Source organism: Coptis chinensis, chromosome 2 (genome assembly GCF_015680905.1).
Source record: "Coptis chinensis isolate HL-2020 chromosome 2, ASM1568090v1, whole genome shotgun sequence".
Classification (NCBI taxonomy): domain Eukaryota; kingdom Viridiplantae; phylum Streptophyta; class Magnoliopsida; order Ranunculales; family Ranunculaceae; genus Coptis; species Coptis chinensis.
The window spans coordinates 64,312,035-64,323,360 of NC_141457.1; the positions used below are offsets into that span (position 1 = coordinate 64,312,035).

The 11,326-nt window shown below is 36.0% G+C and overlaps 1 long non-coding RNA gene across 2 annotated transcripts; it reads right to left on the bottom strand.

Annotated features, from left to right (window-relative positions):
* Nucleotides 1-3,703: 3,703 nt before the first annotated feature.
* Nucleotides 3,704-10,066, bottom strand: LOC147517143 (uncharacterized). 2 transcript variants are annotated; one of them, XR_015211356.1, is made up of 5 exons: nt 9,671-10,066; nt 8,547-8,645; nt 8,408-8,457; nt 4,320-4,549; nt 3,704-4,209 (listed from the first exon to the last, which is right to left on the bottom strand). It is a non-coding gene; the product is annotated as an uncharacterized LOC147517143 (long non-coding RNA). The 2 variants fall into 2 exon arrangements; XR_015211355.1 differs by lacking the exons at nt 3,704-4,209; nt 4,320-4,549; nt 9,671-10,066 and adding an exon at nt 6,204-7,052 and having other exon boundaries at nt 8,547-9,200.
* Between the last annotated feature and the right edge of the window lie 1,260 nt (nt 10,067-11,326).

Here is an 11,326-nt window from a genome sequence, read left to right on the forward strand (position 1 = left end):
CATCTCAGTTAAGGGGGAAAGAGGATGTAATTTGATTTATTAGCAAAAATGTTTGAGCTTGGCACATTCTAAACTCTTCCTCTTTCCCCCTTAATTTTTGCCATATCTTAAAAGAAATTGGGTGCTTCAAAAAATACACTTGGTGAATTTAGTCAGCTCATTGTGACATGTAGCACTTGGTCAGCTTAATGTTGGGTGCTTTAGTACTAGATTATTGAATATATAATGAGCGATTTATAGTGGCGTTGGTCCTTTTTACTTCAGGTAGGCGCCGAGGTTATACTTTAAGTCCTTTATACCATTTGGGCATTATACTAGACCACCCTTTAACTGTTATCATATGCTCTACTCCAAAGACTCTTTGCATGCATATATGTTTGTTCATTTCCTTTTCAACCGTAGAAACGACTACTAAAACCATTCTATTAGATGGTATGTACCTCATAATTAAGATTAGTATACTTTATTGTACTTTAAACAATTTACTTCTCTTTTTAAGTAAAGTAGGAATGCAATAACATGTTTTTTGCTATTTTAATTCAAAAAATTTGGTAGGATTAATTGATAGACACTTAGAAAATTTCTATGGTACATTACACATGTACATCCATAAGAATTATGGGACAAATTTTTTAAAAGTAAAGATTTGGCTTTAGTTACTAGAAGCATTTGTACTGGATTGCCTAACCATATGGCTAGAGTGGCATAGCCACAGGTTAAATTCTAGTAGATCTAACATAATAGAGAAGACTGATCCCGAAGAATTTGAGAGTTAAGTAGTGGTCCAAATTCAAACTCCCAAAATTAATTTATGGTTTAGATCTAATGTATTGGCTCGAGATATGTATTGATACCGTAGGACTCCAAAATCAAATAAATCGTGGGAGTTTAAAGCAATCAGAGTTTAAATAGGAAACACATTCATAATTACCAACTATTAAGGAAATAAAATCCATAATTTAAGCTTTACGGGAGTCCTTTCCTTTATATTTTATATGACAGTCAGTAATTAAATAGATTTAATTTAGGAAATAATTAAGGTCAACCATAACCATGGGACAGAAACTATATAATTTAGATTACCAAATTAAATATCGGGACGAAGTCACCCTGGCAATTTCTAGTATATATACAGTCCTTCTCTTAAAAGTAGCTACTTAAGTTAACTTTAAAATAAATATGTAAGTAAAACTTTACCTACAAAATGAATTTAAATCTATTTTTTTGTGGATATGATATACTCAATATTAAGATCACACATATATATGTGTAAGTAAAACCATCTATATATATGAGTTTTATCTTAGGGAGCAATATCTGGCTGCTTGTTTATTTCTTTTCTTTGTAACAGGCTATATAGATGGTTTCATCCTCTCCAAATGATAACTGGAAGAGTGAATCCAGATCTGTTATTTTACGTCTGTTGTGCACGCGTCTTGGCGCAAACGGATCGAGTCGCTTGAAAGTCTTGATCGAATCGACTCGAAAGAAAAAGAACCAATCAAGTGGGCCATCTTTGAAAGGCAAGGAAAAAGCCGGCAGCTGAAGATGGTCAAATTCGGGAGTCAGAAAGGGCCAGGCTTTGAATGTAGCGGGCTACATGTTGGCTGGGGCATGTGTTGCCATTGTACATTGGGAAACGTAGCTGGACAAAATATTGAGGAGAGGGTTTCATGAGTACCTCTGTGGTGAACGGGGAAGCGCGGTATGTCTTGAGCATTTTCTGAACGATCTGGGATGCGTCTTTGCGTACTGCGCTCTGGTTGATCCATTGCGACAACTCATTAATCTGCTGATTAACTTCGTTGGTGCCGTTCTCAACGACGTTACCAGCTGGCTGTTGTTGAGCGTCAACTTATGCACGAAGAATAGCATTTTCTTACCTGAGCAAGGAAATGCTCTCATTGGTTAAGCCTAGCTGGTTTGTGAGGCCTTGAACTTGAGCTTCGAGGCTTGCCATGCTTCGTGGGCTTGAGATATTTGGTTTTTGGTGTTTGGTTCTTTTGGTTTGTGTGAAGATGGTGTCTCAAGTAATCGAGACCACAGATGGCGCCAATGTAAAGACGTGATTCAACTTTCCTTTACATACACAGTTGAATAGGAACTGGAAAGGGTTATTATTGGGACCGAGTTCGGCTTAGGAGCGAACTGCCTATGTATCTTGCTCTCGATTCTGATGGGAGAGAAGAATCAGGTCTGACGTAGTTCATAGGAGGAGTATTTATAGATGTTGAGAGTGAATCCTCGCCCACCACGTGTAAAGTGTATCACAAACGTGGGGTCTATATTAAGGAGGCGTATGAAAATCGCCTTTATAGGTCCGTGATGATGTGGATTATTAGTCCGGGCAAGTAGCTTGCGGCATTGGTCGATGTCGGTGGCGGTGGCGATTTGTGCATGTGCATCTCTCGTTCATGATTGCTTCTAGAAGATAAGCCGAAATCACGCGTTATAGCCTGGTTCGCGTCTTTGGCGTGAACTGTCTTCTAACGCTCTCTTAGCTTGGGGACGCGATCTGATTCTACAGGTCGGTGTGGTATTTCCATCATGCTGAGTACGCACCTGATATTCTTGAAGGAGGATATCACTCCCTTACACCATAGATTTAGCACATGTTGAAATTACGTTGGAATAACACAACAAAGCTATTGTTTTGGATGTTACTGACAAATACAACACATTTTGAATCAGACATTGAATAATTTGTTAGAATATTTTATAGGAGTATTTAGTGGTAAAAAAAAAGCTGGTCCAATTTAAATGTCCATATTAATTATGATGTACTCTACTAATTGATATGATCACAATGCAAATTAAGGCAGTATTTTAACCAAATAATTTCTTAAAAAAACTAGTCATGCCCAACTGTTTGGCACTATGCCGCCTGGATGAATTTCCTGGCTCCGCCACTGTCCGTTGGTAAATCTATTTAAACGCATGCATGTTGATGTTCATCTTTCTTCTGATTCTGCCTTGCTTTCGGTTCTCCTAGTCATCACAAGTAAATAAAACTTGGTTGAGACTTCATGAAAGCATGATTAAATACATTCAAATTAGATACCAAGAAGGATTTTAAGTGGTAGTTGTTAGTTCACTTTGCAGGATTGGTGGTGAAGGTTATTGATTTATTGTGAATCTGACCTTGGCAATATGGGCGACCTTGTGCCAGTTCTCGCCAGTTCCATTCTAGTATCGTTTACAAAGATCAAGATGGCCGTCATTAATCCAAAGAGTCTGAAGAGAGGTGAGATGTGAGATGTTGTAGGTCGGTTGACAAGAATTTTAAATTCTTGCAGGAGGATATTACTAAATACTGAAGTGCTGTGAGACTGCTTATCCAATCTGGTAAAGAAATCATGGAAGCTTAGAGAGATGCTGTATTCCCTCTGGCGAAGATGTCAATAAAGGATATCCGCCGATATGTAGACGATGGAGGGCAACAAGGTTCTGGAATTCCAGGATTGTGAAATCCAGTTTTGGACATGCAATAATAGTTAAATCCTGGAGAGCAGTTTGATGTCTGACAAATTTAAAAGATTAGAACAATCCTGGATGCTCAGGCTTGTGAGAGAATTTTGTGCCACTTCCATTGGAAGAGTCTTGAGCTGATTGCATGACATAATGTTTAGTCTTCGCAGAGAAATGAGGCTTTGTAACAATCCATCTGGGAAGTTAACTAAATCTTTAAAATGACCGATATCAAGGGGCTCAAGATAAGATCGGTTTCTCATTGATCTCAATACCATTTCAATATTACAGCCCCAAAGAACTGGATGTACGAGAGGAGACAGAGATGGGAATCTTATCAATCTAGGACAGTTTCTAATGATCAATGACCCAAGACAAGGGAGTTCTTCTGCTCCATTATCCTTCAACGGAGACCATTCCTCCAAATTAGGCATGCCATCTAATTTGAGTTCCTCTAACGACGGAAATCCTGCAACCACACCTATACAATCGATGGCTTTCACAGAATTCAATGCACAAATACGAAGAGTCTTAAGGAGAGGTAATCTTTCAAGTAAAGGAAGATGTTCAATATGTTCAATTAGTGAGATTTTAACCAAGTTTGGAAGGATTGAAAAATCCAACCAAGGAAAGCCTAGTCCTTGGTACCCTTCAATAGACAATTTGTTCGCATTTGAGTGAGGTTGGAGGCCCTCTATTACATCTTTGTCACCTCTTCTTGCAAGTGCCAGTAGGACCAAGCTAAAACATTGCACATAATAATATAGGATCAAAAGAAGACTAAAAAGACAAACAGAAATAGTTTTACGATCATAACTCCAAAGTACACATTACAAATAACTCTAAAATACCTGATCAAATGTTTCCACTCCATAATTGTTCTGCAATTTGATTGGTCACGCAAGTTGACTATATACTCATGTGCCTCGGGTCCAAATGTATGACTCAAACTCTGTGGTGCTTCGAGTTTGTCAGTCAATTGATGGCCCTATTGGAATAATCACTTCTTCATCTTCATATCGCTTGAACAACCAATCATCCACTGAGACGCGACGGAGAAAATTGTGTATGGCCATGCTTGCTACAACAATTTGAACTTGTGTGTGAAAAACATATGGAGGCATTATTTTCAATATCTTGAATCTTGCCTTCAAGACACCAAAGGTTCTCTCAATTACATTTCTTAATAAGGAATGTGCCTGATTAAATTTCTCCTATTTGTTTCTAGGAAGACCACTGCGATTAAAATCAGCTAACCAATACCTAACATTCTTATGAGGACACATGAAGCCCTTGGTGTGTGTGTGTATGCAACATCACACAAGTAATACATATATACAATAATAATGAATTCATATAAGCATATATAAACATGATAAATAGAAAAGTTATTCATTGGTGATGTTTTGAAACACACCTTCCAGAGGCAATGGGAATCCGTGTTTTTATGGCCATCGTAATGTCTCGTTCAATACACGAGCATCATGAGTAATCCCTTTCCCATCCAGCCATCACATAAGTAAATCTCATATCATAATCACACACAACTAAAATATTCTGGAAACAATCCTTACCCCCTCTTCCTTTAAAAAGAATTTGCTTCTCAAGTATAATATTTGCGTCTATTAGTGTACCATCTAAAGCTCCAACAACTCCTTTGAATGACCCTCTTTTAAGACGACGTTGGTAATGAGTTCCATTTTTATGAATGACCCCATCAAATGGTGGATCAAGTATCATCTCTTTTGAGAAATGGAGCACTGCTACTAGCACCCCATGAAAATATTTGCTAATGGTTTGTGTTGAATGTTGAAATCGATCCACTATGGTTCGATTTCGCTTATTGTGACCAATAGTCATTAAAAACATAGCCATTTTTTTCCTCTATATCAATATGTTTACTATTATAACGGCACTCCTTTTGTCGAAAGTGATCACATAACATAAGAAAGGAAGGCCTCCTCAACCTTAACATGTTAAACATATTTGTATCATCTCCATGAAGAAGCTCTTGTACGTACATTCTCCCAGTAAGTGAAGATATGCATATCTTCTGCCTCACACACCTAGAATTCGTAGCATGCTTAATCCATGCGAAGATTATGATGTAATAAACCAATAACCATTGTTGTGGTGTCATTTTCGCTAAATGAAAGTAAAGATAAAAAATGTTAACTACACAATCATCCAAGTAATTAAACAAAATCGATCATAATAACTATAATCACTAGCAGTCTTGTAACGCCCCAAATCTCAAACAATTATACACCTAAGATACGTGACTTTTCTAGAAAAATTTCGACAAAGTCTCTTCTGTATTTTCAACATTCCATAAATATAAATTCTGTCATAACCTAAAAATCAAAGCAATATATTTCTCATTGGTCAACCTAGCTACTTAACCATCTCGACCAATGCAGAGCGTTAAGTAGCTTGATTGTTTATAAAATCAAACGATATAACAACAAACAATATAGAAAAATTTCGACAGAGTCTCCTATGTATTTTCAACATTCTATAAACATAAATCTTGTCATAACCTAAAAATCAAAGCAATATATTTCTCATTGATCAACCTAACTACTTAACCGTCTTGACCAATGCCAGAGTTGTTAAGTAACTTGATTGTTTATAAAAACAAACAATCTAGAATTTTTTTGATAGAGTACCTGTATGACACCTGAGCATTGCATACATAGGATAAAAAAAAAACTAAAAACTAAACACAACAATCATCTAAGTCAGCTACAACCTTCAACATTAATAAAAACTAAATACGACAATCATCCAAGTCAACTACAACCTTTTACATTAACAAAATATAAATACTAGCAATCTTCCAAGTATCACATCCTTAGGCTAGCTAGACTAGGACATAGATCGAGTAATGTTCTTCAGGAATTGGATTTTAAGCCTATTCTCTTGCATATTCAGAAGCATCTTGTTATGAGAAGGATGAAAAAAGAGAGAGCTTCCAATGAGTTAAGGTAGAGAGTATCATCCAACAAATCCAAGAGGTGTAACTCCTCTACCTCCAAAACACCTTCATCCACAAGTTTTTTTATCTCCCATGGTTTGAGTCTTCACCACCTCTACAAGCTCTCCAATACTCTTCACAAGAGGATCTGGTTCAGGAGGGTCTCTTTTACATTTTTGCTTTAAGCTTCCAGCATCACTCTTTGCTCGTGAAGTAGTCGGAACTTGTGTTTGTTTAGGTGGTGCAGGTGTAGTACCCCTATGTGCACAACTAGTAGGTACATTATCACTTGGAACCTGTGAAAAATAATCATTATATGTGCATGACAAGGGTACATCTTGTGATATATAAGGTTGTACTCCTCACAGTAGGTGACATAAGGGAATTGATCGTTATGATGATCAGCTCCATGAATTTGGTTATCCTCGGTAGCACTATCAACATTCTCAACCTTTGTAGTATGAACATTATGGGGAGTCACCATAGGAATTGGGTGCTTGTGGTTAAACCCTTCATTACCACAAGATACAGTGGGTTCAAACAAGAATTCAAGCAACTCGCTATTTGCCAACGGAGCATTCCTAAAATGGGTTGCCAATGGATATTTCTGTTTGTAACAATAGATAGCAAAAAGAAAATAAGGTTAAACAATTAACAAAGTAGTTGTATACTAATAACTCGTATAAACTAAAAAGTTGTTGATTTCTATCTTGATTATATCATCCCAAATATCATTCGGAAAATCTAAAACCCCTCCAACAAAATCGACCCCGTGTCCCGTCCTATTTGATAGAACTCTCCATGTTTGATATTGTTTTCGGAGGTAGTCCCATTGGTTCTTGAGTTGCCTTTGTGTGTATGGAATACCGTAGGCCTTGCTCATTTTTTCATTAATCCTAGTCCATGATTTTAATTTAAGTGAAGTTCCACTATAGCCATAATTATTAATCTCTTCTAAACACATTTCAATGAAACATTTTTTTCACGCATTATCGGTCTTTATCCTAGGAGTTGGAGCGGATTTGTCAACCACATCCGAAGTTGCCTTATTCTTTCCCTTAACCCGTGGAGTTAGCTTCTCCTTCTGAGGACCCATGCCCAAAATCACTCAATAGGAATCAAGGAATTCTACACAAACAAAGCAATGGTATGCAAAGAAAAGTATATATACTTTAAAGACACCTATATGATGTGCATATCACTACCTAGGACATACTTATACAAATATACATAAATCAAAAAATATATATATAAGTAGATAACCAAACAAAGACAAAGCAATATACAAATATCACTACAAACTCACAACATAGTCAGTTAGTCACTCGGGGCAAAATCTATAATTCTCATTACATATTCTATAGTCCCAGATGCAATAAATAATAAGGTAAGTGAAACACCTACCAAACAAAAACCAATTATATATATATAAATGTTATGAATATTTCAAAGCTTTGAATTTCAATCAACTTTTTATGCTACATCCTAATATCCTAAACCAAAATCCATCCATATGAACCTTCCACAAAATGCGAATGTTCAAAACCAAAATCTATCAAGAAGATGAACCTTCCGTGCAAATTCACATTCAGGATAAAATGCTAATATGTTCAATGACAGTGGGTGCTTTACCACATTTATTATTATTAGTTTTCACTCAAATTATTATTTTGCTAGTCAAAAAAATTGGTGGACGCAAACAACTTCAGAATTTTTCCAACTTAACAAATGAACTTAATCAAAACCCGGTGATTCAACATCAACTTGAGAATATAGGGACTTGACTTCTATTGAAGAATAAATAATGAATTGAAATGCTCGGAAAATAACAATAACGAATTGAAAGGCTCGGAAAATAAAAGTTCACGCCCATTCATTTAGAAGACATACAATTGATAACAAAAAGTATACATATATAGCAATAACAAAAAGTATACATATAACAATAAAGAAAGAACAAACCTAAAGATTGTTGCTTGAAAACAATAGAAGTGATGATGAGAAGTAGTTATCTGCAAAAAGAAGAATTTAATTGAGAAAAAACATTTAATTTTCGGTGGAAATTGAACAAGAAATTGAAGATTGGTGTTCTTAAACATACCTGATGGAGAGAAGGGAGAGCGACTAATGAGGGGCAAGAGAGGAATGGATTCTTTCACGTTTTTTGTTTGGCAGGAGGAGAGAGACCGAGGAACGAACGCTGAAGAGTACCAAGAAAAACAAACAACTTTGAGGGCCTTTGAATGCTGAAACTTGAAAAAACAAACAACCCCTTCAAGCTGCTGATGTTCCCGATGTGTTGGGGCAAAGTTTGAAGATGATAACAACTCGCCAATTTCAAGGTTTGCAAATTTGTCAGCCCACATATGGATTCCGGTAATGATGTAATTTTAGTCAATGAGAGGATGAGATATCTTAAATGTTTTAACTTCCCTATCGATTCCGATAACGTTGTAATGTGCATAATAGCCAAATTCATTGCTCTAAGAGAAATAAAGCTTAAGAAGTTGAACTGAGCATCCCACCTATTATCCATATAATCGTACAAAATAAGCGTGTGCAAATATGGTGAGGATTGATGCGTGCAATGAATAATGGAGGGTGACTGGCTTGATTTCAAAATCAATGATAAATGTCGAGTGCCTTGGGGAACAGTTGTTCTCCTACTACCATCCAGTGCAGAACATTCACCGGTCTTAATAGAACAAGCGAGATCATGTACGAGGTCATGCATCGCACAAATGAATATGGCACCATACTCATTTGTGCGATGCATGACCTCGTACATGATTATAACTGCTTTTGTAAGCTTTTTTACGTCAAAATCTTCCGATACAAAACCCAAGCTCTAACCTCAAAATGTTTTTTTACCCTCTCATCATTGTAAACCAACTGTGCAAAAGTAGTCTTTCCAAGGCCACCAATACCAACCATTGGATAGATGGAAACATCTTCTTGACTGTTTACATTGTTTAGTAACATCTTAATAACGTGATCTTTTTCTTCATCTCTCCCATAAACTTGTGGTTCAGTTAAAATGGAGCTAGTTTCTTGTTTTTGATGAAGTTCAATTCTTCTGTCCACAACCCCATCTTTCAAATGAAACATAGATCTTTCATCAGCAATTTCATTAAACCTCTCCCTAAGATCATCCATTCTCTTTGCAATTTTACGACGAAACGTAATCTGTTGAAAAGTAAAGCAGGCTTTGAAAAGGTCACATACCTTATTGTTATTAGTTTTATGTCTTGTTCCCAGTTCTATTTGCACAGCTTCAGTAGCCCACTCATCCAAAACATCATCTGCCTCATAAGCTGCATCCTTAAGTTTCCGTAGCCAGTTACGGGTCGCCTTATCAGTTAGTTGCTTCTCCTCTGCATCTTCAAGAACATCTCAAATTGCTGATAAAGTGCTGGAAAGCTTTTTCATCTCTTCATCCACTCCCCATAGGATACCAACTTCTTTTTGGATCAACGAACTGAGGTTATTAAATAGTACCCCAAGGAATGTAGAGACTATGACTTCAAAAACTGGAGCCATTCTTTTGTGTAGACAGAAAAAAGAAACACTTCTAAATCTCTGTAATGGAAGCTTGAGTGAGTCTGTGTACCAGATTTCTATGGAAAAACGTAACCAACTAACCAAGTCTTTGTAAAAGCAAAGTCAATAACTAATGAAGGACCCCACACGTTTGCATTCAAGGAGCTGATACGTTCGGCTCTTGACTAAAAGAGCAAAGCCAAAATAAATGAGAAAAAGGAAGGTTGGATCATAGTACAAAATATCCCGATATATCGCGATATTTGGGGATATCTATCTAGATTTCAGAAAAAGATATATAAATATCACGATATATTAAGAGATATATATAACTGTAAATATCGGTGATATTTTGACGATATTTGCGATATTTGTGATATTTGGAGATATTTAGCGATATTTTGTACATATAACAATTTTATTTAATATTTACCATTATATTTTAAATAAATATAAATAATGTATCATGATATATCAAGAAATATCCACAATATCCACGATATTTGTCGATATTTTAGATATATCCACGATATTTACATGTGAAACAATGTCAAATATCCCCAAAGAGAGGGATATATCCACGATACATATCCATAAATTGAGTATCGATAAATACCCATATCCTGATATTTTGTACTATGGGTTGGATACTTGGATACAAGGCTATCTCTATCGTGCACAGAAACATAACAATAAAAAAAACATTAAAACTATTTAGAAAGAAGCTTCTCTTGGTTTTAATCGGGTACAACAATTGTGGTGTTCAAACAAACAAATGCACCAAAGTGAGTTGTGAATTTGAAAAATATACAAATGCCAGCTCGAATCAAACGACAGTAGTTCAACAAGAATTGGGTTAACGAGTTTGGTTAATGTCTTTATCAGTTCATAATGAATTAATTCCATTATTGTAGGAAGATAAACAGCATTCGAAATCTTAAGAGTAAGACCTTACATGTCTACATCACTGTACTTCCTAACACTCGTAATCTATCACCTCTGTAGTCTGCTAAGTGCTAACAGGCTTCTAGTTTGATTATTGTAGACAAACTAGCTAATCTGCCTGTCCTAAGGCCAGGTTTACTATTATATCTCTTTTCTTATTGGTTTCTGTCTGATGTCCAAAGCCATTTTTCAGATCTTCTTCTTCAGAGAAATTGTATAGAAAGAGAGATTAGAGATATTTTGATATTTTGAGAGAGTTTGGAGTAGGGTGAGGTTTTGTTTCTGTTTTTGGTAGTTAATTAATAAGGCTAGTTTGATAATCAATATAGTAATTATTTTTTAAGTAGGAACTTTTTTAAAAATATTGCTGATGTGGCTTTCTGTGAGCATATTGGG